This window comes from Podarcis pityusensis (assembly GCF_964106645.2).
Source record: "Podarcis pityusensis genome assembly, chromosome: Z".
In the NCBI taxonomy this organism is placed as follows: Eukaryota; Metazoa; Chordata; class Lepidosauria; order Squamata; family Lacertidae; genus Podarcis; species Podarcis pityusensis.
The window spans coordinates 37,779,534-37,805,042 of NC_138044.1; the positions used below are offsets into that span (position 1 = coordinate 37,779,534).

Below are 25,509 nucleotides of genomic sequence, written 5' to 3' on the forward strand. Positions count from 1 at the left end.
AAACACAAAATCCATATGAAAGTTCATATTCTAATATCTATTTTCTTACAAAATACCTATTTAAATACATATCTTATCTCAATGTACACATTTCTAAATGCATTTCATTCCAAAATACACCTTTTTTTGAAAAAAGGTCCACATTTGAGCCGAGACTTGCATCACAAAACTTGCAGAAGTCCAAGTCAGAATTTCTTTTGGTAACCTGTGAGGAGACTCTTGAGAGTCCCATGGACTGCAAGAAGATCAAACCTCTCCATTCATAAGGAAATCAGCCCTGAGTGCTCACTGGAAGGACAGATCCTGAAGCTGAGGCTCCAATACTTTGGCCACCTCATGAGAAGAGAAGACTCCCTGGAAAAGACCCTGAGGTTGGGAAAGATGGAGGGTACAGGGAGAAGGGGATGACAGAGGATGAGATGGTTGGACAGTGTTCTCAAAGCTACCAGGCAGTGGAAGACAGGAGTGCCTGGCGTGCTCTGGTCCATGGGGCCACAAAGAGTTGGACACGACTAAACAACTAAACAACAACAACAAGCCTGTGAGTTACTGTAGGAGGTTTAAACTAGGCCAATCCATTTGCAAGTGTAGACTGTACTAACTTCTCCTCCATCCCTGTATGATACTCATCTCTGTCAACACTTGAAACACTGAGCTTATATTCAGCTATTTATAAATGAACTGTTTTGCTTCATCTTCATTCCTCCTCCTCCTCACTCTAAACCAAGATAGTTTGAAAGCATAACACTTAATTGCTGAGTGGAGCCAGGCAAAGTAAAGAATCAAGCTGTGAATGCCACTGCTATCCTTAGCACTCAAAAGATAATCAACATGCCATGGGGTCTTCTTGACTGCCTGTTTTGCTACAAGGTATGTTCTTGATGAAAACTTTGTTCTTACAATTTGGTTGCATTTTATTATTCAGAAAGGAAAAAAAAAAAAAGAGTGGAAGAAAATGCAAAAATAGCTAATTATCGGGTGCTATAAGAATGCAAATTCCTAATCAAACACCCTTGACTGTCATTGGTGGCGGTATTCTGTCTGCAAAGGGTTACAATTACTGACACACACAAGACAAATATATTTAAAGATTGTGTTCAGGTATTTGTGGCTAGCCAAGAGCTACCTGCTGGTATCTTAGCAACTCCTACAATTTATTAAGGCAACTTTAATTATAGTTCTCAATCACTGATGTCTGCTCAAAAAGAAGAGGTTCTTCAAGCATCGCTTTGGACTCATAGGGTACTTTACTCACTGCTGTTTGTTAAATCATCTGCCATTTTGATTGTGATAGAACTATTCACTCATTACTTCTAATTATTAAGTAGCACTCCCAAATTTAGTCTCTGTCATTAAGACACAGTCAAAAACAGATCAAGTTGAAATGAAAGTGTGTAGCCAACAGGTGGATATCATAAATTTATTTTTATTTAGACAACAACTTTTCTTCCATAGGCTTCAAAGCAGTTAACCATGCTCTGAGACCTGAAATAGAGCATCCATTAAGAAGCCATCAACTTTTTCTTGGGAGCATTATCTATGCATTACCTGGTTTGGAATGTCATAGAATGTATATGAACATCCTAAGTACTTTTGAGACCTTCCATCAGTAGAACACTGGCACACAATGAAACAAAATTCACTAAACAATTGGTTGTTAGCAGGGAGTGGCAGTCACAAACGTTTACTCAGAATTGACATAAGATGGAGATAGTAGCCAGGTTTGTGCAACATGCAGTGAAGATTGGTGAATGCTATACAACAGTATTTTAATTGTTAGATGCAGATTCTGCTGAGCAATTTTATTGTACTGAATCTTTCAGTATTTTGTCTGCATGCCAATAAAAGTTTGAGATTGATTGAGATTGCTTTATTGTGTTGAATAAGAGAAATTTACACTCAAATGCCACCTTCCCCATACATGTCCATTACAGATGTTCTGAATGTTTGAAAAGGGCTGGTGTGTTCCCTGTTTGAGTCTTGTTCTCCTTTTTTAAAAAACCAAAACAAAAAATCCTGGGCACCTAGAGTTCCCACTGGGTAACAGGCACACCAGTATGTTAATACCATTAATTTCCAGTCAGAATAGAACAGATCTTTCAAACTTCAGATCAGATTAAGTCAGTCTGGGAAGTTGGGTGTAGATTTGCTCATTAGGGAGTAAAATGTGAAGACTCTGTTATCCTTTTTTCCCCCTTCAAGATAAGAAAGTGAGATTAGAGGGCCTGACCTAAGGATGCCTTTGATCATAAAATGACTTATTCTTCAATTGATAGAGGTGAAAGGCTCAACGCTGGCAAACTTCCTTCACTGATTGGCAAATATAATAGAATACACTGCAGAAAGATTGAGGTCAGCCATTGATGGATGTCCCTTCAAGGTCTCATAACAAGACATGCACTTAAGGCCCAAAAGAAAAAAGCCATAGATATCTGCAGTATACCCACTGTTATCTATTATGCTAACATTAAAGATCATAGAAGGTCTATAAGAAAAGTACATGATGCTAAAACATTCTTATTTCAACCTTCACCATAGTTTTCCTCCTTTTGGTCTTGTAAAAACTTGCCATAGTTAGATGTAGAAAGTTTTGAACCAAACAATATACAAACAAAAAAAACACCAATTATGGTTTTAAGAGTTGCAGATTGTTATACCACGGGGGAATGTTGGTCATTGCCAAAGAAGTTGCGCTAATAACACACTTTATGGTATTTTGTTTTGTTTATTTATGTTGGTACTTGGATAGGGTCTAAAGTGAAACCCTAGGATTCAAGGAAAGGGGGTGGAACCAGAAGGTGTAGGTCATTGATTTTGGCAGGTCAGGGTACAAAGCCTAGTGGGTTCTTAAAAATAGGTACAGTGTTGGATCCCTGGCCTAAGGTTCTAGCATGGAGAAGGACCATAGTTCAATGGACAGAGTGCATGATTTCCATGCAGAAGTTCCCAGGCTCAATCTCTGAGCAGGAATTCTGCTTGGCCTGTCATACCTCCATGTTTGATACACATGGATGTGCCAGGCAAGGCATGCCCACCTGCTTTGCACCTGACATCATATTTGACATCAGATGTGCAGAGCTCAACTGAAAGGGGCTTTGCAAGCACCACCAGCATACAGCTCCTTACACAGAGCTTCTCAAGCACCCAAGAACCAGCCGACTGTCATGTGGTTTAGAAACTTCCTAAGCACCAAACAGAGGGTTTGCAAACCCTGTGAGCAGCACCTCTCAAGTGCCCTGCAACCAGTATGCAGTGCTGAGCAAAGCCAGCAATTACATTGTATATTTATGATGTCACAAGATTGACAGGTAGGTGGTCCTGGACATCTGCCAAAGATGCCTTGCAAAGATGAGGGGAGATAAAAAATCTGGCCCCAACCCTGAAGCAGAAGGTGATTGCAATGATGTTTTTCTTTCTGGGACTGTGGAAAGCTTCTGCCAGTCATAACAAGCAGCAGTAGGCCAGTTGGATCAGGTATAAGGCAGATTTCTGCATTTGATTCAAAGCTTCATGCACTGGAACTTACCGTATGCTGAAGAATGGGCTGGGCTAGATGGGTACTACATTCAATTCAAGGCATGGCTGCTATAGTGGCTCTGGAGCTCTGTTCAGGAGATACATGGGACTTGACCCTGAAGACCTGCAACGTTCCTTCTCTCCAGCAGCATGCTTTACTCAGCCTGATAAATGTAGGCCAGAACTACCATGTCCCAGAAAGGCATTACAAGTACAAAAGAAGGACAAAAATTAACAAGCTGAAAAACAGAGACTTAGGCCACATTCACACCATATATTTACAGTACTACGATATCACTTTAAACAGTCATGGCTTCTCCCAAAGTATGCTGGAAGCTGCAGTTTAAGGGTGCCAAGAGTTGTTAGAAGATTCCTGTCCCCAAACTACAATTCCCAGAGCTGTTTAAAAAATAAATATTGTTAGGAACTTAAGTGATTTAAATTGAAGTAATTACTTACAACTTCTGGAGTTCAAAGGATTTATTCATGCAGGAACTATTTACATGTGAGTGAAGATAGGAGAGAAATAGCAGCCATATTGTCTAGAGAAAACAGCAAACAAAATGTCTAAGTTTTTAGGGGTGGAGTTAACTTAGAGAAGCTACAAACACGGGATAACTAGATCACTAGTCAAAGAGATCACTAGGCAAACAGTGCCTTCTTCTGGTTTAAAGTAATAGAAGTAGAAGTTCAGGAGAAGGAACGACTCCCTGTCTGAAACAATGGAATACTAAGCTAGATGGACCAATGGTTTGCTTATGCATAAGGCAGCATCCTATATGCTTATGTCCCTAATTTAACACAGTTTGAATTCACCAACACAAGTGTTTGTTTGTTTTGGCAGGTGGGGGTTGAACTTGTCTTGTACCACTGAACTTGTACCTCATAAAATTATAGCTTACATTAGAAGTGTATTAATTAGTCCCCAAATTCCTGATGAACATCTTACATCTTGCAGAATGCTTATAGCAGAGGGAAAGTTAATAAATTTAATAGTCCCAATCAGCTCACATGATGCTACTTTAGAATGCTAATGTTAATGCTACCTTTTTAAAAGTGCAAATCACCTTTCCTCCAAAAGTGGGAAGAAGAAGAAGAGTTGTCATTTAGTTTGGGTAAGTCTATTGCTTGAGGCAGTTTGCTTAAACCAGAGAATCTCAATTTTCCACATGATGGGCTACTTTCTAATTTATAATGATGTTTTAATCAAGAGACGTCCATCCATTTTGCAAGGAAAAGGAAGGCAAATAAAATATATTTTTAAACAAATGAAATGGAAAAAATCATTTCTGATGAACAAGACCTGTTCAAAACAAGGGTGCTATTTCTCTGCCCCTTTGACAGGAAGTTCTATTCGGCTGCAAAGTTTCATTTGAGAGAAAGTTTATGATAAACGTTTTCAATGTGAACCAGTAAATGATAGTCAGTTGTGATTATACTTAAGGATGTTACAATCATATTTCTGGCTTACATTACTGGCATTCCACCCCCGCCCCCCTGCCCCCTTTTAAAAGGCTTTCAGCTGATTACTTTGTTCTTTTCTTCTTCTTCTTCTTTTTGATTGGAAAGGCCACATCAAATGAAACACCTTGGAGAGATACTGTGTAAAAATAAACATCATGGATTTTGATTAACGTTAACATGGGGCAAACACTTCAGAAACATAAAAGACATCTGTAATATTGCAAAGTATCCTACTGTCTATAGAGCAGGTTAAAAACAATCCTCTACATGTGTTCAGAATATATTCTCAAAACTGGATGGTAAGGAAGGTGAAGGGAGTTCACCACCAACCTGTTTGTATTGTTTAGTGTCGCTGAATGTCTTCAGCTATGGAACCTTTCTGAGCCTAAGAGCTTCATTCCCTGATTGTCAGCTTGCTGATGACCAGTAGTGGGGAGCTTCAGAAGCAAAAGTGGACAGAGCAATTGATGTAGCTCTTAGGGCCTGCCCATACTTCATGCCTAGAAAGCACAGCTCAGAGTGGTTTTCCCTTTACCCCGCTTCTTTCCCATGGAAAACCAGCTAAATCGGAGCAAACATCAATCCATAGAAAACCTGAATTGCCATTTGCTCCAACTGAGTGCTAAAGTGTGGTTTAAAAGGTAAAGGGGAGTCTTCCGGGTTAGCGCCTCTGGCAATGGCGGATTTCCTCTGATCGGGAGGAATCCGCTCCGTGAGAATTAGGGTCTGGACCGCCGCAGCGAGGCGGAGACCCACTAAAAACCACAGGCAGGAGAAGCCTGTGGACGTGGGATTCGGCTGGCACCTTTTGCGCCTCCCCTACTCACGGGGAAACCCGGTTTCAGGGATCCGGAGCGACGTGGGGTGAGTGGCGCGGTGCTTCGAATCGACTGCTCTTTTCACGGAGTGAAGCCGCATTGCTGTTGCCGGAGAGCGCTGACTTTTTCCTGTGGACAATTGGATTTTAAACAACTGCCCATGAGTAGAACGGAAAATTGGACTATGAAATTTCTTAATTTGGCACCGAAGCGGGAAGGTCTAAACAGGAAGTCCGCCTTCCGCTTTTGTAAATAGATTGAAGCAAAGACACGGCAAGCTAGAGTCTGGAAAGCCGCTTGTAAAGGATTAAATTTTCATCATTTAAAATTACTGAACCCCCCTTGGAAGCAGGAGAAGAGGGGGGAACCTTTTTTAGACTGTCTAAACCTGCAGAAGAGAGAGTAAAGAAAGGTAAATTTCCACCGTCTTAAACCTGGGAGCGGGGTGTCAGGACAGACGTTTTGGGGAAGTTCATTGACCATGGACAAACGTTTTTGACAGATAGTCAAAAGAAGAGAAGCATATTGATTCCATTGTTCCCTTTCGCATTTAAAAGGAACAAAATATCTGAAAAAGGAAAACTTTGTTGCTAGATCTGCCTTTTTTTTAATAAAAAAAAAAGATGGATACAAATAGAAATTGTTTCCCCTAGAGGGAGCTTGTGAAACTGTTATTAGAGTCGAACTGGGGAACTTTGCAGCTGTAGAGATTAAAGATCGTGGGACCAGACTTCGACCTTGAACAAGAATGTGCTTAGAGGAGGCTTTGGTGCTTGCTTTTTGCAAGACAAGTGCTTTATTGGAACAGTTACATGAGAAGATGGATTTGATGACTGTTGCGATCAGAAATTTTGGACAGGCAGTGGGTACCTATATAGAACCCACTCAGGAATTAACCCAGGAATGTGCTTTGACAGATCAGATAAAGGAGGAGGTTGTTGCTGAACCTCAAGTAACAGTTATGGAGAGAGCTGCGGCCCAGCAGGAACATGAGTTGTTGGATTTGACGAATGAACCTGGAAAAAGTCAGATTTGGAGAGATGGAGTTCTGTTTGGCCTGGAGATGGGGGGCTGGATGGATCCCCCTATGCAGGGATGTTTTGACATTTCGAGTCTGGCTTTGGGCCGGGGGGAGTTCGGAGTTGTGGGGGCCCTTAACTTTGGAGGGACTTTGAAACATGCCTTTAAATATCACATGGATTTCAGTGTTGACTATGGGAAAGGGGCTGACTTGTCGAGAAGGGACAAAGATATTGTCAAGTTGGAGTCTCCCCGAGTGAAAGGAAGGAAATTAAGAATAAGATCAGCAGAAGACAAAGTAAAGTACAGGTATAAATATGAAGAAGACCTGCGGAAGGGACATGGAAAAGACTTAAGAGCCTCGGATATAAGGTCACCAGGTTGATGGACCAGATGGATGGGATAGAAAGGACTGACAAAACCCGAGACCAGGAAGAAGAGACGATGGATGAAGATTGGAAGAAAGTTATAAAAAATTATTTGGAAAAGTATCGTAAAATTAATGAGTATTAGAAAAATGTTGGAATGAAATTATTTGGCTTTAGCAGAAACGTTAAAAAGAATTATGTAAGAATATGTTATGGTTAAAAGAATTTGGTATAAATAAGATTTAAGCTTAAAGTTTTAGCGTTTTTTTATGCTAAGATAAGGTTAAAATAGATTAAGGTAATTAAATGACAGAATATTGTGAAAGATGGAAAGGATTTGCTGAGATAATTAACAACTAGAATACAAAAAAGGGAGGTGTGAGGAGGTTGATGAAATAAGTTAATGAAAGTTAAGGATTTGGGAATATTGGATTTGTTCTTAAATTTTTTGTTTATTTTTGCTCTTTGATTTTGATGTATTGTGTGTTTTGTTTTTTCTTTTTGACTTTGGCTTTTATTGATTTGTATTGTTTAATTGTTATTTTTATCTACCTTTTTCTTTCTTTTTCTCTTTCTCTTGTTTTTTCCTTCTTTTTTCTTTGTAATTTTAAAATTCTCAATAAATATCATTTAAAAAAAATAAATAAATAAAAGGTAAAGGGACCCCTGACCATTAGGTCCAGTCGTGACCAACTCTGGGGTTGCGGCACTCATCTCGCTTTATTGGCCGAGGGAGCCGGCATACAGCTTCTGGGTCATGTGGCCAGCATGACTAAGCTACTTCTGGCGAACCAGAGCAGTGCACGGAAATGCCATTTACCTTCCCGCTGGAGCGGTACCTATTTATCTACTTGCACTTTGACGTGTTTTCGAACTGCTAGGTTGGCAGGAGCAGGGACCGAGCAACGGGAGCTCACCCCATCGCGGGGATTCGAACTGCCGACCTTCTGATCGGCAACTCCTAGGCTCTGTGGTTTAACCCACAGTGCCTCCCGTGTTCCATAAAATGTGGTTTACCCTGGGGAAAAGCATCAGGACAAGAAGAAGTGTGGATAAATCCTTAAAGTCAGTTTCATTCCATCCAGGGCAAGAGACATTATCAGACACACTTCAGCCAGTAAAAATCATTCATTGTGGATGTGAAACAAAACTGGTGATCTGGGGAGAATGGGTGTGACTGGGAAGAGTCCTGAGGGTGGACAGAGAAAACTGGAGGGCTGTGTACTCAGCCTGAGGGCTGGATATTCCTTATTTGTGGTCTTGGGGTTGTGTGCTATGTGCCAGGTTGATGAAAAAAGAAATGAGAGACAAATATAATGATGGCTCTGTATCAACTGCAGCTGATAGCTAACTTAGAGAGGATCACCTTGGTTGAAAAGTGGAGATCTGGAATGAAAGCTGAAGCTTAGAACCGAAGAAGAAAGCAGTGGAGTATTTCCTCTACTTGGGTTGTTTCTCTCCCAGATTTTCCTGCCATGATAAATCTTACAACAGCATGTGTAGGAGGAGTGAGATCTAATGAACCAGGGGCATTGACTTGCCTCACATGACCCCTCTGCCGTCCTGTCCCTGTATGGCGCATGAGTGCTCACCTGGCAGCAGCAGTGGGGGATGGGGAACATGGAGGATGACCTTCACCCTCCCTGTGTCCTGCTCCTGCCCACCACACGAGCACTGCTTGGTAGCAATGGGCTGTGGAGGATGGAGGCCCCCTCAGCATGGGGGGGCTCAGTCCCCTACTCACAAATATTGAGGTGGCTGAAGCCCCTTCCACCCCTATAGTTGGTGCCCCTTTAATGAATCCATTCCTAGGGATAAGGGCCAAGTTTGTTTTAGTTCACACTTGAAGGTAAATCTGCATAATTTGAACTCATAGAACCAATACACGAACTGAAAAACAGCCATCCTTCGAAATTCATAGGATTTTGAAATGTCAGGTGCAGTTTACAAAAATGATATACTGTACTAGATCAGAATGTGTATAAATTTCGGTATGCATTTCATGCATTAAAATAGGGTCAATTGTAAAGGTGTGTATATGATTAGGCAACGTTTCACACAAAATGTATATTGTTGCACGTCACCCCAATCTCTAAGCGGTGCAAGATTCAAGGGGTTCAAAGCACTTGTCCAGAGTTCGTGCTCCTTTCGGAATGAGGGACAGTGGAGATTGTGGTATGTTTATTATATATGGTTTATTTCTACATATATACAACCTGAGCCCATGATGGAGGAGCTCACAGCATTAACACCCCAAGAGGGTCTATCTCACATAGCCACAGCCTTGGATTGCAGGAGAAATCAGGCATGTCTCTCCCTCACAGGTTTTAGCCTGCTGCTTTATCAAGCTTCTATTTTCTAGCTTACACACACACACACACACACACACCCTCAGCTCGAGCCTTTGTCCAACAAGTGAGTGAGTGGGGGACCACCCTTTTGCCACCTGGCACACATCCACTTCCTTTCTTCCTTTAATGGCCCATTACCTAGGTTATCACCTCATCAGGAAGGTAGCTAAGCTACTCTAGGATTTTTAATCCTTGCTTAAATTTTAACCCTTGCTGGATGAAGGAATGTTCCTTCACAGCCCATAAAGTGAGCATAGTAGATGAACAACATCTAGGGCAGGCATAGGCAAACTCGGCCCTCCAGATGTTTTGGGGCTACAATTCCCATCATCCCTAGCTAACAGGACCAGTGGTCAGGGATGATGGGGGTTGTAATCCCAAAACATCTGGAGGGCCGAGTTTGCCTATGCCTGATCTAGGGGATCATGGTTCCCTTTTGCATTAGTCTTCAGGGCTGCCACCTCAAATTAGGTCATTAAGGTATAAAGGTTGTGGCTCCATGGTAGAGCGTCTACTCTGCTTGCCAAAGGCCCCGGTTCAACCCCCAGTATCTCTAGGAAAGACTGAAAATTTTCCATCTTAAACTTTGGAGAGCTGCTGCAAAGCAGCATAGACAATACTGAATTAGATGGACCAATGGTCTGATTTAGTATAAAGCAGCTTCCTTTGTTCCTGAAACATGTTTAGTTGGTTAAAGCAAATCATCCATTCCCAATAACTAAACTGTACACTTTTCACTTGAAAAAATTCTTCTGCTTACTTTGTTTTAGCCACACACTGAATCCACTATTTCAAAAATTTATATGGTTTGAAAAATAAGCTGAATTTTCTGCGCTTCAATATTTCATGAATAAACCCAATTAGCTGAAGACATTGTATATTCAAACTCATTCTCACATTGTCCCCTAATTAGTTTTATTCATGAAATATTGACAAAGAGGAAATCCAAATTATTTTTTCACCATGCATTAAATTTTTGGAGCGAATTCATTGGTTAAAAGAAAAAGAAAAAGAAACACACCCTACACAAGACAAAATAATTAATCAATTTTTACTCTTAATGCTCACAAAAGTTACTTTCCTGCCCCACTCCAAGAGCATTGTTATTGGCAGGGAGCCAATGAAAATCGGGAAAAATAGCAGCAGATTTATGCTGGGTATTTGTGATGTCATGAATCAGAAATGCAAGGCAGGAGTAGATCTTCTTTAAAAAGAAAAAAAATGAGCAGTTTGGGTGGTTCTCATCTTTATAGGAAGGAATTCAGTGAGAATGCAGAACATGCTGAGGAAGTCCTCTTGAGCTCTGCTACAAATAAGGATGAGGGAGAAGTTTGATTCAGTTTGCCTATCTACCTAATTTGTGCTTTCTGAAGCAATATGTGAACTGAAACAACTTAATTCCCTTACAAATTCAGAAATACCAGGTTTAGAAATGCATTCAGAAGAATTTGGGTATGAAACTGCTTAGCAGCGGTCACAATCTGAAAACCCTTCAGTGGTGGCTCTCCTCACTTGTGGGAAAGACTTGTGGCTCTCCTATAAGGGGGAAGACCTGTTTTGGTGGCTGTGCCCCAGTAATGGAACTTCTTCTCTTGGGAGATCCATACAAAAGAATCCATGCTGATCCTTCTCCAGCCAAAGAGGGCCTATAGGACAAAGCAGAAAATGTGGCCTCAAATCAACACTGCCAGAACAGTCATACCTGAACTTTATAAATGCTTCTCTGATTCTGTCGAACAAGTGCTACTGGACTGCTTTAGAAACTGCATTGAACAGCAACCTACAACATAGCTATGTCCTTTTGGGCAAAAGTAAACAGCAATTCCCCAACTGGTTAGAGGCTGGCATTAAGGACATGGAACCTTTTATCACTGCAAAGGGTTAGGCTCTTGTGAACTATAAGCATGTGTCTTGTGAGAAAACGCTTGCTGCACTGAGAAAGGCAAGGAGTAATGCCCAGTGGATTGCCAGGCAATGTGCCAATGACTACTGGCTAAAGCTGTGTCAGAGCATTCAACTTGCTGCTGACAGCTACACATGTAGGGAGGTGTGATGGGCACAGCGCTATCAAGAACTGAACTCATGGGAAAACATGGACTTCAACTGAACAGTTAGCAACTCTGCTTATCTTGGGAGAGCTGGATGTCCCTCTATCAATGAGCTGAAGAATGCCATCAACTCTCAAGTATGTGGTAAATCCCCAGGACAAGGGTTGAATCCCAATAGAAGTGCTGAAAGCCAGTCTCAACACCTCCCTCATGATGCACCTCCACAGCCTTCTCTTAATAATAATAATAATAATAATAATAATAATAATAATAATTTTTTATTTATACCCCGCCCTCCCCAGCCAAGGCCAGGCTCAGAGCGGCTTACAAGCAATAATAAAAACAAGATGAATGATTACAACTTAAAAACAAAAATAAAATACAACATTAAAATATTGGAACATTAAAATATTAAAATGTAGCCTCATCGCAGGAGGAGAAGGAAAAGAGAAAAGAAAGAGAGGGAGGGAGGGAATCAAATTGGCTCCAAGCCAAAGGCCAGGCAGAACAACTCTGTCTTACAGGCCCTGCGGAAAGAAATCAGATCCTGCAGGGCCCTGGTCTCATGAGGCAGAGCGTTCCACCAGGTCGGAGCCAGAGTTGAAAAGGCCCTGGCTCTGGTTGAAGCCAATCTAACTTCCTTAGGGCCTGGGACCACTAGGGTGTTGTTATTTATGGACCTTGAGGCTCTCCGTGGGGCATACCAGGAGAGGCGGTCCCGTAGGTACGAGGGTCCTAGGCCGTGAAGGGCTTTAAAGGTAAAAAGCAGCACCTTAAATCTGACCCTGTACTCCACCGGGAGCCAGTGCAGCTTGAAAAGCACTGGGTGAATATGATCCCATGGCAGAGACCCCGTGAGGAGCCTCGCTGCAGCATTCTGTACCCGCTGGAGTTTCTGGGACAGCTTCAAGGGCAGCCCCGCATAGAGCGAATTACAGTAGTGAAGCCTGGAGATGACCATCTCATGGATCACTGTGGCCAGGTCGGGGCGGGAAAGGTAAGGGACCAACTGCTTGATGCGACAAAGGTGGAAAAATGTCGCCTTGGCTGTTGCAGTAACTTGCGCCTCCATGGAAAGGGAGACGTCAAGGATTATACCCAAACTCTTAACGGAAGGCAATGGCACTAATTGGGCCCCCGCAAGAGAAGGGAGTTGGTCCCTCATCCCCATGCCATCCCGGCCTAGCCATAGGACCTCTGTCTTCAAAGGATTTAGTTTCAATCGGCTCCCACGAAACCATCCAGCCACAGCTTCCAAGCATCTGGTCAGTGTGTTCGGGGCTGAGTTGGTGTAGCCATCCATCAGCAGATAGAGCTGAGTGTCATCAGCATATTGGTGACAGCCCAGCCCAAAGCTCTGGATAATCTGGGCAAGGGGGCGCATAAAGATGTTAAAAAGCATCGGGGAGAGAATTGCGCCCTGCGGCACTCCACACACCAAGGAGTGGCACGACGACATTTCCCTCCCTAGTGCCACCCTCTGTCCCCAACCAGAGATAAAAGAGCACAACCAGTTACGGGCTATGCCCTGTATCCCCACGTCTGTGAGGCGGTGGTCCAGAAGATCATGATCGACCATGTCAAAGGCTGCTGACAAATCTAAAAGGATCAGCAGTCCTGACCCGCCTCGATCCAGTTGTCTACGGAGATCATCTGTTAGGGCAACCAGAGCTGTCTCCATCCCAAAACCAGGACGGAAACCAGACTGAAATGGATCTAATGCTGATGTTTCCTCCAGAAACCTACCAAGCTGTTCAGCAACCGCTCTCTCAATTACCTTACCCAGGTATGGAAGATTTGAAACTGGGCGGTAATTGGATAGGTCTAAGGGATCTAATGAAGTTTTCTTTAAGAGTGGACACACCACTGCTTCCTTCAGTTCCCCTGGGAATGTCCCCGTGTCAAGGGACAAATTGATAATTTCAACCAGGGGGGTCCGCACAACATCTAGACACTCCCTAATCAGCCAAGACAGGCACGGATCAAGGAGGCAGGTGGTGGGCCTACCAACTTGGAGGAATCTATCCACATCAGTAGGGAGTATCCGATCAAAATGGTCCAACACTGGACCTGAAGTCAGTCGAGGGGCCTCCAGTTCAGTCACTGTATCTAAATTGGCAGGGAGGTCACGGCGGAGCAGCAGGACTTTCTCCGCAAAAAAGCTCGCGAATGCCTCACAGCTGTGGGTCGAATTTGTGCTTAAATTTGGTTGTCCTCCTAAGGACGTTATTGACCTAATTATTCTAAAATGTTGTACCGGGCGAGAGCTAGCGGATGCAATGGAAGCTGCAAAGTAAGATTTCTTAGCAGCTTTCATAGCCATCTCATAGGCTTTCATAAGCGTCCTATAAGATGTTCTTGAGGCTCCGTCACAAGTCCGTCGCCATACTCGCTCTAGCCGTCTGAGATCCAGCTTCATTTTCCGGAGCTCCTCAGTAAACCAAGGGGCCCGGTTTCGACGGGGTCACAGAGGGCGCTTAGGCACGATCTCATCAATGGCTGCCAAGAGCCGGTTATTCCAGTCCTCAACAAGGTCATCTAATGAGTCGCCAGGAGGAGCAGGGTTCCGCAAGGCTTGTCGGAATCTATCAGGATCCATCAGTTTTCGCGGACGAGCCCAAATAGGTTCGCCACCCGAGCTGGGGAGGAGCGGGAAGTCAATCTTGGCTTTCAGAGCGTAGTGATCAGACCATGGCACTTCCACAGTGGGGAGCATGATCACATCTATGCCAGCCCCAAAGATCAGATCCAGCGTGTGGCCTGCTTGATGAGTGGGGCCCAAAACAAACTGGGAGAGCCCTAGTGTTGCCATGGAAGTCACTAGGTCCAGAGCCTGTGAGGAGGGAGCGGCATCGGCATGGACGTTGAAGTCTCCCAAAACCAGTAGGTTTAGGAACTCCAAGGCCCAGCCCGCCACCACCTCCAGCAGGTCTGACAGGGTGGCTGCAGGTGTGCTGGGTGGTCGGTTCACCAGCCAGACAGCCAAGCTCTCCTTGGTGCCCCACACGAGACCAACACATTCAATGCCGGAGATCGCCGGTGATAGCAGAGCTCTGAAAGGGCAATCCTCCCGGAATAAAAACGCTACTCCTCCCCCCCCCCGACCCACAGTCCGCGATTGATGGAGGACAGAGAAACCTGGGGGTGTTATCTCATGTAGGGAGACTACTTCGCCTTCCCGTACCCAGGTCTCCGTCACGCAAGCCAGGTCAATCCCCTGCGAGACAAAAAAGTCACGCATGGTGGTGGTTTTGTTGCCTATGGACCTGGCATTGCACAGCACCAATGACGGAGGTGGGTGATCCTTGCTCTCCCTACCCTCATCCCTTGGGATGGGGCGTAGATTGGAAGGGGTTTGAGGATCACTACATCTCGAAACCCTTCGCCGATAGAGATATCTAGCCCCACCGCCATTCCTCCCTAGCCCTTCAATTGTGGAAATCCCAGATCCCATACTAGCCTCCCCAATAGATGGGTAACATCCCCTCAATAACAAGTCATCCTTGGGCCAGGACTCCTGGGTCAAAATGGTATGGCAAAGAGGTGGAGGTCTGATAGGGTAAGTATCCCTAGAAGATAAAACCCAACCAACCGCACCCCAAGCGGGGGGGACAGTCCCATGGTATTTCATTAACTGTCAATCCCCCTCTCCCTCCTGGGTTAATTGGAGGATTGTTGGTTCTATCTGTGGCTGTGGAAGTATTAATGAGGTATGTGTTATAAAATGTGGGTCACTGGCCAACAAAGAGCCAGATTCGAATTCAGAAGATCTGACCATCCTGTCTCGCCAGGAGTACAATAGAGAAGGCTGATCATTCTGATAAGTTCTGCATTCTCTTGCAGTGTTCATTAACAGGATCCAAACCACAAGGCATGAACAACTCCAGCATTGTGATCCTCTACAAGGGTGACCACCATGACTAACAACTACCATGGAATCTCCCTGCTGAGTACTGTGGGTAAAGCCTTTGCCCCTGTAGTTCTTAACAGATTACAGTCACTCAGTGACAGGTCACAATGTGGTTTTAAAGTTCAGAGGTGAACAGTGAACATTATTTTCACACTGTGTCAGCTGCAGGAGAAATGCCAAAAACAAAGATACCCCTTTGTACATTGCCTTCATAGACCTGATGAAGGTCTTCCACCACATTGGCTGAAAAGGACTCTTCATACTCCTCAACAAGATAGGATGCCCACCTAAGCTCTACAATATGATATCCTTCCATGAAAATGGAGCACCTTCCAGTATGACAGTACAACCTCGGGCACCTTCCCTATAAACAATGGCATGAAACAGGGCTGTGCTCTTACCCCAACTTTCTTTGGCATGTTATTCCCACTGTTGTTCTCATATGCCTTCAGTTTGAATGAAGATACAGTGGTACCTTGGGTTAAGAACTTAATTCGTTCGGGAGGTCCGTTCTTAACCTGAAACTGTACTTAACCTGAGGTACCACTTTAGCTAATGGGGCCTCCTGCTGCAGCTGCACTGCCACCGCGCGATTTCTGCTCTCATCCTGAAGCAAAGTTCTTAACCTGAAGTACTATTTCTGGGTTAGCAGAGTCTGTAACCTGAAGCGTCTGTAATCTGAAGCGTCTGTAACATGAAGTGTCTGTAACCCGAGGTACCACTGTAGTGTGGACTTCCATTCAAGGAGTGACAGAGGTCTGCTCAACCTGGCATGTATCCATGCCAAAACAAAACTGCAGCAGGTTCTTATCCAAGAAATGTTGTTTGCAGACAACAAAGATGACACAGCTTTGCCAGTGCACTCCAAAGAACCTCTATAGAGCCTCATCAACCATTTTGCTCAAGCCTGCATGCCCAAGCCTCACCATTAGCCTGACAAAGACCAACACCCTGAGTCAGGGTGTTGCCAGCACTCCACACATTAGCACTGGTGACCACACACTTGAGGTGGTAGACAGTTTTGTGTACCTCGGCCCACCATAACAAACAACCTTAGCATTTATGATGAGCTGGACAAGTATATTGGTAAGGCAGCTACAGCAGTGGCTAGTCTAACCAAAAGGACATGGGATAATGTGATGCTAATGACCAATACCAAAATGAAGGTCTACCAGGGTTCAGTGTTTAGCAGGGGTAACCTGTCTCTCCTGTATTATTATCTACAGCCACAGTAGGCACTGTAACTCTCCAATGGTGTGACTTTACCCCCGATAGTGCACATTGTCACTCGAGACAGATGGATACCAACAACACATGCTGAGAAACAGAGAGCATACAGATCTCCTCTACCTTTGCACAATTCCAGATTTTGCATTGTGTCTATGTTTTAATTGTCTCTTCAGGGTGAACAGAAAGAATCCCCAAGTTTCAACATTTAGGCTATGCATGATATTTGTCAGAAAGCTCCTTTTCCTCCCACCCCCCCAATAATTTATATTTTTTAAAGGAAGGGTTGATTAATGATCCTTGATTTATTGGAGTACTGCATGAAAAACCCATCTTGTTAGTCCTTTCAAGAGATGGTGCCACATGGGATGTGAAATTGTTAGCATTTGATGTCCCTCTGGTTCTAGCAGGCATGATAGTTTTATTAGAAATGTGCCGATTAGTGGTTTTATTTTCTGCCATTTCAGAGTTCTTTCTTCAGTGACCTTTTAACAGAAAAGAGCTGTGGGTCTGCTGGGGATGAGCAGCCTGTTACCTAGGGAAGGTGAATAAATCGTCATAAATCTTTATAGGTTATTATAAACCAGAGTTATCTTATCTCTAGCCAATCTGATCCTAAATTGTAATGACTCAGATTAGTTTTGATACAGCTGCTGCTAAGGCAGTGCAGGAAGCCTCCTGAGACATAAGAAAGACTTTGAAAGAGCCTTGATTCAGACTACCTTCTAGCTTAATGTATTTGCCAAATGAAGGAACTGAAGGAAACACAGCCCTTAAGAACAAAGGACAGGAACAGCAGCAGGGGCTAATGTGAGCCAGGGTTAAGCACTGGACTGAATTTTAAATGTCAAGATACAAACCCAGAACATTTAAAGCCATAGTAAATTCCTTTGAGCATGCATAGAGTGACATACAATCACCCAACATCCTTTCCAAAAATTGTCCAAGGACTTTGTTTTGCATTCTGCTACTTAAGGCTCAGCACAGACTCTCTGACACAATGTGATGCAGCTTTTGCTTGACTGTAAGGCTTTAGAAGAGAGTTAGGGAAGCCAAAGCCCAGGAAGGCAAATGTGGCCCTTTGGTCCTCCCTATCTCGCTCCTGAGGCTCACCCCAGACCATAATTCCTCCTCACCCACATTCCCTCCCTAGCCCAGCTTTGCACCATCCATGAGTGTCCTTACCTGGCTGAAATGCTCCCTTGAACTCTTGCTTACCTGGATGGAGGAAAGAGAGAGAGGCATGAGTATGTGTGAATTAACTAGCCTATTGTACATAAGAAAAAATTCTATTAATTGCCCCACCCATATTTGGTTTCTGGCTCCTCCAGCCACTGACATGTGGCCCTCAGAAGGTTGCTCAGAAATGAATGTGGCCCCACCACTGCTTTAGAATTCCATTGCTGCAGAATTGCATGTTTGCATACTCCTTCCATTTAAAAGCTATTGTATTGAAAATAAGAATGACACAGGGAAGGATTGTCACCTAAATTTTCAATTACCATGCTATGGGTTTTTTTTTCTGTTTAGTTCCTGCCTCCCCTGTTATAAAACAAACCTTTCAAATAAGTTGGCTCCCTCCATCCTCCTCCTAACATGCCCATTTTGGAGTGGTAGAATCCAGCAAGAGCTGCTGGACCACATGCCTCTGTTGATCACACAGCTCACAATAGGTCTCAAATCTTCTTAATACAGCTCTTGCTTTCTGTTCAAGTCGTGCCGTCAGCATCAAATTGCGAATTGCAGGTTGCTAAATGAGGCATACTCACTCAGAACCTAGTGTCTTCCAAGTATGAAGGGAAAATGAAGGCATGGTAGTTTATCACAAATTTGATTCTTCACTTGGTTCACTCTACATTTGACTAATCTCCTTGTTTCCTCATTTTGAGGGCATCAGCACGGGACCCCAACATTTGAAATCAAAATAAATAAATGAGGATTGGATGTTTTGATTCTTTGGAAAGGAAGGGGACGCCTTATCACACCCCCTCCCATTCTGGGGAAGAAAATAAATCTTTGCTTCTATTGCTCAGAATTCCAGCTTCAAATGTGCATAGAAGTCCCATGAGCTTAGACCTGGAGAGTCTAAATTGTAAGGAGAACATTATTTACTAGAGAGCAACTGTGAAAAAATTAATGTACCAGGACCTTTTTCGCCCCCATTCCAGCTTTTCTGGATGGATTGCAGCTGTAATGAACCTTATCTGATTTCTATTCATTTGGCTCAGAATGGCTGGAATTGGAAATGAAAATTTAAAAGATTGCCCTTTGTGTTGTCCTTTTGCACCCCCTTACATTTTTAGTGGATTTTTTTTAATCCAATTTTAATTCTAATTTAGCTAGATCATCTGTGCATCACAGACAGTTTCCCATGCAACAGAAACAACATTGCAATGCAGTACAAAGATAAACGAGGTTACCCCCCCCAGTCCACTTAATCTCCATTAATAATCATGATGTAGCACCTCACCTGTTCACCTCCAATTTACATACTATTAATAATTAATATTTTTGTTCCACCCTTTTCACCAAAGATCTCATCACAGCAGCAGCAACCCTATGGGGTAGTTTATGCTGAGAGACAGTGGCTGCCTGAAGCACATCCAACACACTTTGTGCAGTGTAGGCTGGCCCATTAAGGCTGATGTGACACTGCCACATCAAGCTTAGTCTGCCCTAACCTTCCTGCCTTCTTACTTACATCCAGTCCAGGGCGTGGGACTGACTGCCAGCTTGCTTCTCATTAATTTCAATGTTGCCCTTGAATAATTCAGCAGGGAGGAGGATGGGAACAAATCTAGAAATAGTTGACTCTCTGCTTGTCATCGGCACTGACTCCACCTGCTGTTGGGCTCCCTACTTCCATCCAAATGAGCACCAGCCACCACTGACTTTGTGGTTGGGTGGAGATTTGACCTTGTTTCTCAACCAAACAACTTAACCACTGTGCTACACCACATTTCCCCTTGTATTTTGTTAAGGGAAACATAACCCTGATACTTACAAAAATGACAAGTAAATAGGATTGTTTGATGCCAGGTAAATGTTACAGAAGGAAGATAGATTTTAAAGTTCCTTATCCCAGTGCTGTGTCCCGCTGCTGTCTCTTATTGATGATGTCCCTTAAATTTCCTGGGTTTCAAAGGAAGCAGCTCCTCTCCCTCCCTCCCTGCCAGCCAGGGAGGAGGGAGGCTCCAAATGTGTTGCTTGGCTGCGTTACTCACCCAATAAGGAGTCTAAGAATGACTGGGGGGGGGGTGGACCTTGCATGCCTTGTGCCGATCAAATCGGCTGCGTTGCCTGGGAACTCGCCTTTGCTCAGCGCTTCCCAGGGGAGAGGTGATAGTGGTTTTCCTTGCTGCATCCCCTTTGCCGGGTTGCTGCGCTGTGGGAACCACCACTTGAGGCTTTGTTTGGCTGCTGGCTGGGCTTTCTGCCTTTGGCTCGGAGGGGCTCAGAAGTTGGACATACCTGTGCTCCGAAAATCCCTTATTTTGGCTGCTGATCCCTTATTTCCGAGGCTGCTGGTCCCTTATTTTCAAATCTGTAAGTTGACAGCTATGAATCTGAGAAGTAAAGATAACAAATAAGCATGTTGCCAATGACTCATTTGCAATATCTGAACCATCCATTTGCAATATTAGCACACACAGCCTGTCTGGAAGCACCCATTGTGTCTGCAAAAGCTGAAACATTACTACTCCAAGCTCACCATATAAGGACAACACCAGGGTGGGAGGGATGACTCTTTTCTGATGGACATATCTATCTTCTAAACAGACAGAATGGTTTCACCAGAGCCATCACAGTGCTTGGGAGAAGGGAAGTTGGAGTAATGCATCACCTTGTTCTTGTCTGCCCTGTGCTCTTTGCTTGCTCTTCTAGTGACTGCCCAGCCTCTGCTTGCAGACCTCCAAAGAGGATGAGCCTATCAGCCCCAACATAATTGGTTCCATTATTTAATGTCTCTTACTGTTTAGATATTCATTCCAATGTTCAAGACTTAATTCACAAACCCTTAGGTAAGGGAATGGGGAAGGGTCACAAATCACTTGAGAGAGTAAGCATGTCAGATTACTCATGGACAACATGTGGGATGTTTGCTTCTTTTAAAAAAAGTATTTAAAAAATCTGCCATAGCAGTTCCATTTTAATCCCCAACCAAGAATCGATCTACATTTACTGTTTTAATGTTATTAGAATGTCACAGGGCATAATGGTAAAATAAAAATGTTCCTTATCTTGTTTCCTCCATAAGAATGCAGTTTCCTTTTCTGCCAGTTCCTGGTTGCTCTGCAGTGCCCTCTGGTGTCACATTTTAATAACACAAATTTAAATGATACAAGCAAAACATAATGCAGTCAAATGCGTTATAATAACTGTTCCTTAAAAAGGTAAAGGTAAAGGGACCCCCGACCATTAGGTCCAGTCGTGGCCGGTTCTGGGGTAGCGGCGCTCATCTTGATTTATTGGCCGAGGCAGCTGGTGTACAGCTTCCGGGTCATGTGGCCAGCATGACTAAGCCGCTTCTGGCGAACCAGAGCAGTGCAAGGAAATGCCGTTTACCTTCCCGCCGGAGTGGTACCTATTTATCTACTTGCACTTTGACGTGCTTTCGAACTGCTAGGTTGGCAGGAGCAGGGACTGAGTGTAGATCCGCCTCAAGTAATTCAGAATTTCAAAATTCAGGCAGAAGTTCAGATGATGAAAAAGTCAGAAGCACCCCTAATTTCAGCCCATTGAGATAAGTTACACAAGCAGGTCATCTACCCTGCATAATAAATGTCACACATCTCATGACCCCATGATCCACTTACACAACACAATTCAACATACCCAAGTATCATACTCCTCGAGCCATTATAATGGAATGGTGTCTGCCACAACTATATCTTAGTTACTGAGAACCCTTCTGGTCCATCTGCATTCTCTCAGATTTGGGAAATGTGACCTTAAGTCTAATCTGGATCAATCAGTATCTTTCTGCCTCTGTTTCTTGTCTGTAAAATAAGAATAACTGTATCCATACTTGCAAGAAAGTTAAGTGGGCATCCCTGCCAGAGACTAGCTAACACAGAGGCAGCTAACCTGTGACCTTCCAGATGTTGCTGGAATAAAAATTCCACCACCCCTAGTCATGGGCTGATGGGAGCAAATGTATGACAACACTGGAGGCCCAAAGCCTAAACACCTTGGCTGCAACACATTAAAAAAAGAAAAGTGGTGAAAAGTGGCTACCTGGAATAACATATGGTGCCAGACCAGGCTGAATTAATTTGGAATATTCTGCTTTGCATATTCAAATGCAGAGTTTTACATATGCTCACATTCAAACCATAATGCACAAAATGTGATGACACTAGAGCATAATTAACCAATGACTTTGAAAATATGGAAGCAGGGGTCCTCATTTAGGTAGACAGCAAAAGAAATGCAGAACCCTTGCTAAGCATTCCAAGTGCCTCCTTATCATTTGGAAACAAAGCCTCAATTTGCTTTGTTCTCGGCGGCATTATTTCATGACAAAGTTTGTGATCTATAGTTATCTTGCATTACAACAACACTGAAATTCTTCACCCTTTAGTACACGCTTCCGGACTAATTGTTTGGAAGCTCCCAGATGAATTACGCCAAAGCAAAATAAATGGCATGAGCAACGTCAGGAGCAAGTGGGTGGCAGGATACAAATGCTGAAGGCAACTAAGACTTGCTTAGATGAATATCTTTGTCGTTACTTCCCCAAAGAAGACTTGAGACACAACAATTATGGTACAAGCAGGTTATATTTATTGGAATGTAACAAATTAGAGAATCTGCAGAAACCAAATAAACAGATTAGACAAATCAATGTAATCTGGGCAGCTGCATTCTATGGCCTCACAACAAGGACTTGGAAAGAATTCTCCTTCCTTGCTACATGTACTTTGGCATGTGAACATGACATGCACAGTGAATGTTAAAGTTAAAGAGCATCCACAATGCTCCCACCCACCCACAATGCCAAGTCAATGAAAGGCAACTCAAGAGTACCCTAACTCAATATTGCCTTAGGTATATAAGCAATCCATATTAAATTCTCTCATGTGCTTGGATTCAATGCCACAGGAAGCGATCAGCTCCAGCTAATTCACTTCCACCCACTCAGACACAAGCTGAGTTCTCTGCAGATCCTAAAAAACAAACAAAAGTCACAACTCAAAACAGTAAGATCCCCAGTGTTCTACCATGGGGGATATATGTGCCCCCATGGACCAGAATACTTAAAAAAGAATGCCAGTCTGTTTACCTTATTCTGTGTCCTATAAACTTATTATGGTGCACAGCCTCCCTCCAGTTGTGCTGCTCTAACAGCTCAGACCATACCAACAACATCTTCAAAGTCCTTGTCTGGAGTCAACATATATCCTTGGTAATCCCAGCCAAAACTTCCAGAGCCATCCATTGAACAAAACCATTCTCACCAGGGTGCATACCACATAATAGGAAACAGCTCCTCCCCACAGCACAACCCACCATGAGTCTTCTGAATATATGCCTTTGAATGCCAAGATGGGGGGGGGGTACCATTCACGTCCTATTTATTTGGCCTCTGTGGTAACAGGATACTGGGCTAGATGGGTTTATGGCCTGAAGAACAGGGAATATATTATGCTTTAAATTTATTTATTAAATTTATATCCCCTCCTTCCTCCCAATGGAAAAATAAATGCTGCAAGACTATATCCAATGCTTGGAGATTGTTGTTCTTTGTCCAGAGAGAGTGGGAGTGGGGTGGGGGAGAGAGAATATAATCACCCAACTGTATAATACAATTACATCAACAATGTGATGGGTTACTCCTTGTGGACAGGAGTAGATAACAGGCATGAATTAGGTTCCCATTCTGAATTGTGTTGCTATGCCATGCCTAATGTGCCCAGATCTCTGAAACAGACGTTGAAAGGGGTTCCTAAGAATGGATGCATCTTTTGCTGTTATAATCTAGATACAAATATGGGGCTTTTCTTTTGATGTCAGTATAAATGTACTTACACAAATGAGAAGGATATGTGTCATGCTAAGCCCAACAGAGAGATCAGGCGCAGTCTTCATTAAAAGAGGTACAAAGGATACACCATCTGCTTCAACCAATCCCAGCTCTCAGTGGGTTTGTTTGCTCGGTCACTCGTACTAGTTGGAGCCACCTGTTCACTTTAATTATAAACGCTTTCTTAAAACCTTGCCTTTTATGATCTCTGCATCTCACCATAAGTGAAGAAGCAGAGTGGCGAAGATGGGAAAAGGAGCCTTCATCGCAGAAAGGAGCAAAAAAGAAGAAGAGATGTTTCCGTCACATGGACTTGGAGGACAAAATAAAAATGGAAGAATCCAGAGTAAATGTGCAATGCTAGAGCACATCAAAGGTCACACCATGTTTCTTCAATCACAAAGATAAATGGCCCAATTCACTTCTCATTAACAGAAGATTTAGCTTGGTCAAGCGTCATTAACTTTAGTGGGCTTAGTTGTGACTTACTCCAGAATAAATAGGAGAGAAAAGAAGGGAATTGTGTTTTGAGATCTGATCATGAGCAGATCTTTATTTCTGAGAGGCAGCATTTATATTAATGCTTGGAGAATTGACATTTACGTGGGGAGGCTCATTGAGGTTGCTATCACCCATCTGTGACATAAGAAGACATATTTCTTGAAAGCTTAAGTAAGAGGTGCCAAGGTTCCCACTTGACCTCTGATCAGGATGCTCTTTTCTATATTCTTAGATGCTTGGTAACTGGCTGTGGATCATCAAGTCAATTTCCATGGGAAAGAAAGTGGCCACGTGTTCAGTTATGGAAAACTTAATAAATATTTCATACAAAAATAAATAAATAAAATAAATACTCAATGACCTGCCTTTCAAGTAAGTGGAAATGAAGCAGCTGGTTGCCATGGTGAAATTATGATGACACTGTTACTCTGTAGTGGCAGTGCTGAAGTCCTAAGTCAGATTCAAGGGGGGATTTGCCCCCAAGGCCCTGCCTACCAGTTAACAGTGACCTAAAGTTTTCCAGTAAAACATGAAATGGTGCACACGCTACATCTTGTTCGTGAGCTTATCACGCATGTCCAAAGTCTGTTTTGGGGGCCTAATCCAGCCCACTGGTCGGTTTATTCCGGCCCCTCTGGCAGTTTATTTATTTCCTGGGGTAAAATCCTAAAAAAAAAACCCCTCAACAAATTCAACCCTAAAAAAAGGTTAACAACTTGGGTTGGCTGTTTCGGCGGCCCTCACGGCCCTTCACTTCATCAAATCTGGCCCTCTTTGAAAAAAGATTGGACAGGGTTACAGTCAAAGAGTTCAAGAGAAGCAGAGAAGGGGGTGCTGGATGTCCGGAGTTTCAGTGCTGCAGAGTGTGTGTGACTACTGGATCACATGCTTTGTGTGTTGACATTCCATTCTTTGGAAGCGAGGGAACAGAAGGAACTGTGCGCCACTTCCATCTTCTTTGTTCTTTGTTCTGTTCTGTTGTTGTTCTCTCTCGGAGGACCACCCCCCATGGTGCTTCTGTTGGAAAAGGGGTGTTGTTTAAGTAGCTCGGTCACCCCGCCCCTTCCCATTGTGCCCTGCCCCTTTCCCCGCAAGGGTTCAGGTGAGTGCAAAACGCCTTGGTGCGCAGCAAGCTGGGGGGGCAAGGGGAGGATGCAATGCCAGTGTGATGATGGAGGGGGAGACAGCAGGCAGGGAAGCTGCTGGGCAGGTGGGGGAGGGAGAATGAAGGGAGGTGGGTGTGCAGCTGAGGGGGCCCC

General features: G+C 43.6%; 2 long non-coding RNA genes across 5 annotated transcripts in view; both read right to left on the reverse strand.

Annotated features, from left to right (window-relative positions):
* The window catches only part of LOC308468366, a 28,353-nt gene extending 8,070 nt beyond the window's left edge, over positions 1-20,283 (reverse strand). For 2 of the 4 annotated variants that reach the window (XR_013981595.1, XR_013981596.1), the window contains exons 1-6: positions 18,281-19,759; positions 17,908-17,940; positions 16,846-16,892; positions 11,050-11,183; positions 5,047-5,116; positions 3,976-4,058 (exon numbers count right to left, since the gene is read on the reverse strand). This is a non-coding gene — a long non-coding RNA (uncharacterized lncRNA). Of the gene's footprint in view, positions 1-3,975; positions 4,059-5,046; positions 5,117-11,049; positions 11,184-16,845; positions 16,893-17,907; positions 17,941-18,280; positions 19,760-20,193 lie in introns of those variants that run through there. The other 2 variants (XR_013981593.1, XR_013981594.1) reach the window with 2 other exon arrangements.
* A 22-nt stretch (positions 20,284-20,305) lies between these two features.
* Positions 20,306-25,509, reverse strand: part of LOC308468368 — a 56,635-nt gene continuing 51,431 nt past the window's right edge. The window contains exon 3 of the long non-coding RNA XR_013981599.1: positions 20,306-21,027. This is a non-coding gene — a long non-coding RNA (uncharacterized lncRNA). The remainder of the gene's footprint in view (positions 21,028-25,509) is intronic.